The following is a 3946-nucleotide window of genomic DNA, read 5'->3' as shown; positions in this document are numbered from 1 at the left end:
CCCCCCCCCCCCCATAAAGCCTAAGACTCCTAAGAGCATGGTTATCATTAGGGCGGTTTCCAGTATTAGGGCGCTACTAAAATTTTCACCTCGGCTGTTAATTGATTCCTTTTTAAGATTATAAGAAATTCTCTGAAATATATATACACAGAAAAAATGCACAAGCTTGCCTTACTTAAGATTTTGCGATTTGCACATGTTTTTATTATTCTTGTATATTGAGATTGTGATAACTTTCATAAAACGGAAAAGTTGGATCTCATCAGATGCCGCAACTTTTACTTAAGTTTTTTTTTCTTCGGAAGTTTGGCAATTTCTGTGACGAATGTGGGATTTAGGGCTAAAATGCTACTCGCATAAGAATGAATCTATTCAAATTCTTGAAAGACATATTTAAGTGTATGCTTATATGAATACATAATATGCAAAGTTTGACTTTTCCTTTTCTATTATCCGTTATTCTTCTCAGATATAAAGTCAACACAATTAGGCAAGACAAGTCTGGTGCGCTTTTCGCAAATATAATAGTCAGATTCAAATAAGTTAAGGAATAATCAAATTGTTTTAGCATAAATTCTGGATTAATGAAAATGTACCTAATTGAATTAGAAATTGAGTATTTGACCAATAAAATAGTAATATTTGAGCATTTCACTAATGGAATAGTAAAAAAAATTTAAGTTTATTTTACTAAAGTTAATTACTGAAGTGAACGATTCAACATATGTGAGGTGCGTGTTGCTGTATTTTATCGCATTTGTGTTTCTGTGAGTGCACATATTAAACTATTAAAGGAATTATTTTTACCGTAAATAAAGTAAGGAAAAATAGATTAAGTCTGTAAACAAATCTATTTTTCCATTTTGAAGCAATAACTTCTAAATACGTTATGTTGGTGGAGGTGACGTATAGCCTATTTACAAGTTTCACAATATTGCCTTATTATTGTTTCAATTAAGTTGAAAATGTTACACAATCGCGTTCTTTTATTAAGCTTTCCTATTTTCCAGGTTTCCCACTTCTATATAAGCCTTCCTTTAAATGGCATATATTATACGGCTCTAAATAATATATCGTATTGTAAACAATAAATATTTCGACTAATCAAATTAGTAATTTTCTACTAATCTTTAGTAGCTCAATTTTCTTTAACTGATATAGTATACAATTTCGTTGTAATAATCAGAAACAAATCACTAATTTAGAATTAGACTTTTAGAGACTACGTGATATAATGATAATGATGAAATGGGTTCGAGATATTTTCGTGTACTCGCGGTTTGAAATTCTTTAGTTTTATTTACTCTTTGGCGTCACCGAAAACTACCTTTTAATTTTTGAGACAATAGAGACTATTACTAAAAAAAAACATAAAACAAAAAATGGTGTGAGAGATAAACCCTTGCTACAACAAGAACGTAAAAACAAAGTCAATAATTGTGGGTTATTATTTTAATGCGCATATTGGGCATTATAATGTGAAAACATTGACGATTAGTTTTCAACTATTTCGAAAATTTTAATACCTGTTGCATATGTAAAAAATATGTCTAGATTTTACTTATCACCTAAACATTTACAAATTATAATTGCTTGCTTGAAATAACATTAACAGAGTGCTTTAATATTATCAATTTTTCATTTGTAGGTGAGTTTATTTTTTAATGCTTTCTCGCTTTTAAATTTACCCTGGGAACTAAAACAAAATTTGGTATTAAATTCAGTAAAATTTGCCTGGGTGTAAGAAAAATTTATATCAAATTAAAAAAAATTTACTTCAATGTATGACTGAATTCTGAAACTTATATATACAATAAGATTAAAATAGTAGAGAAATTTTGCTAAAATTTAGACACATTTTGTTGAATTTGAGACAAAACAATTTCAAGGTATATGTATAACAACCACTTTAAACTTTAAGAATTGGTTTTACTGTGCTGCGTTTAGTTCATTACCGAAATGTGTCCTCTTTCACGTAATGCCTTTTGTAGGAGCCTTTTCCAGGTTAAAATTTTAATTATCACTGTTTAAAATCGTGCCAAAAAACATGGGATCTTATGGAGAGGCCTTTCGCGTGTTCCAGAAATGGTTCACTTTTGCTTCAAAACGTTGAATATTGTAAGGAAAACTTTTTCCCAGCCAGAAAATATAATGCAAAATTTGAATTACTGCTAGTCTATACTTGCTTCCAGGGTATTTGGGCTTAATTTTAGCAAAATGTAGCCTAGAATCAAAAATGCAGCTAGAATCGAGTCAAATCAACATTTAAATTTATATTTTATTATTATTTAAAAAACATTTTGTTTATATTGATCAGCATAAAAATTTGCTACCTAATTTAGCAATTGATATCCTGGCCAAATTTTTTATTTAATTCCAAATTTCAGAAAAAAATAATGGACATAGTTTTGACTAGCTTTCCTAGTTGCTGGACTTCTTTAAAGTCCTTTACGTTAGAATCTGTTAAACTCGCTACGAATTTTTTCAATTATTTGAACACTGTATTTATTACAAATCTTTTCAGGTGCACATCTAAATTGCTAGTAATTGATCCTACGAATGAATTTGAATTGAGATAAAATTGTCTAATTGTGAATTAAAATTAAATTAAATGAAAGCAATTAAATTTAAACTTAATTTATGAGGATACAAGATACTATAGGATATCTGGATATTATACCTATTTATTTACATATAATATTAGTGAAGTTCCTACATAGTGAAACTTAATCAAATAGAATTCTGTTGATTTCATATGAATTTAATTGAAATTCAGATGAAGTGATGCTTCAATTTAGTTAAATTCGTTTGGAATGTTTTAAATTCAGTTGAATCTGCTTCAATTCACTCAAATTATAAGTATATGGGATATTGTCAATATTATAACTCAATTTTAAGCCCTCTTTAATTATATAGTGACGACTTTCGTCATTCGAAATGGCCCCCAGAGGGCGCCAAATTTGTCTCCTTTATACGCAAAAACCACTGTTTTCCACTATTTTGCAACATCCTTCATTTGCAATCTAAATAGTAAATTATATAGCAAGTAAGGATGGTATGCAGTTCTGGACGTGTGAATTTTACAGCACGAACAAGAGACGACTCGAAGGTTCGTTGAATACGAGTCGAAAACTAGCAGAAAACAAGCAGGGAATTTTTTATTTCAGAAAGACAAACAAGCAATCCTGACATTTTTGCTGATCAGCTAACAGTACCTACAATCATGTCGAATGGCATCACTTGCCAGTGCGGAAGAGATAACTTTGGACAAATGTTGCATATGTGCAACGAAGCGGGAAATTTACATTTCCCTGTTGTTCAAAAACTGGCCATTTCAAACACACAATACATAAGTTAAAATTCAAAAACTCCCGACATGTTTAAAAAAATATAGTTTTCATTCGTTAAAAAAATACGGTAATTCAAAGATAAATGTGTTAGGGAAGAACATCAAGAATAGGTCAGAATTAGCCGGCTACACTAATATGCATGTTAATGCTGTAAACATCTTGGTAGTTTTTTTCACGCGTTCTTGTTCTAGAATCTAGATAATCCAGATTTCCAGTAAATGCATTTCCTTAGAGAAGCACTTTCGATTTACAATAACAGCAGACCCTGAGTAATATGTAGTAAGTCAGTACATAAAAGGAAGGTGTGGGTGATGAGATGGACAGACGAACATGTAAGCTGATAGGTATATTGACAATTTGGAACGAGACCGAATCAATCTGGTTTCGAGTGAGAGCGAGGGAAAGAGAGAAGGTGAATTACAGAAAACTCTTGCTTTCAAAGAGCAGGCTCTCGGCTCGAGATCAGTTCTTGCTTGGCTATGGTACGTCAACAGTAACGCCGTTGGCACTCCCCACTAACAGTGCCGGTACCTCTCACTATATGTATGTATGTACATACAGTCAGTCTATGGTACAGCCTGTCCATATAGTGTGCG

Source organism: Belonocnema kinseyi, chromosome 7, assembly GCF_010883055.1.
Source record: "Belonocnema kinseyi isolate 2016_QV_RU_SX_M_011 chromosome 7, B_treatae_v1, whole genome shotgun sequence".
In the NCBI taxonomy this organism is placed as follows: domain Eukaryota; kingdom Metazoa; phylum Arthropoda; class Insecta; order Hymenoptera; family Cynipidae; genus Belonocnema; species Belonocnema kinseyi.
Note: the sequence above shows the minus strand (reverse complement) of the source record.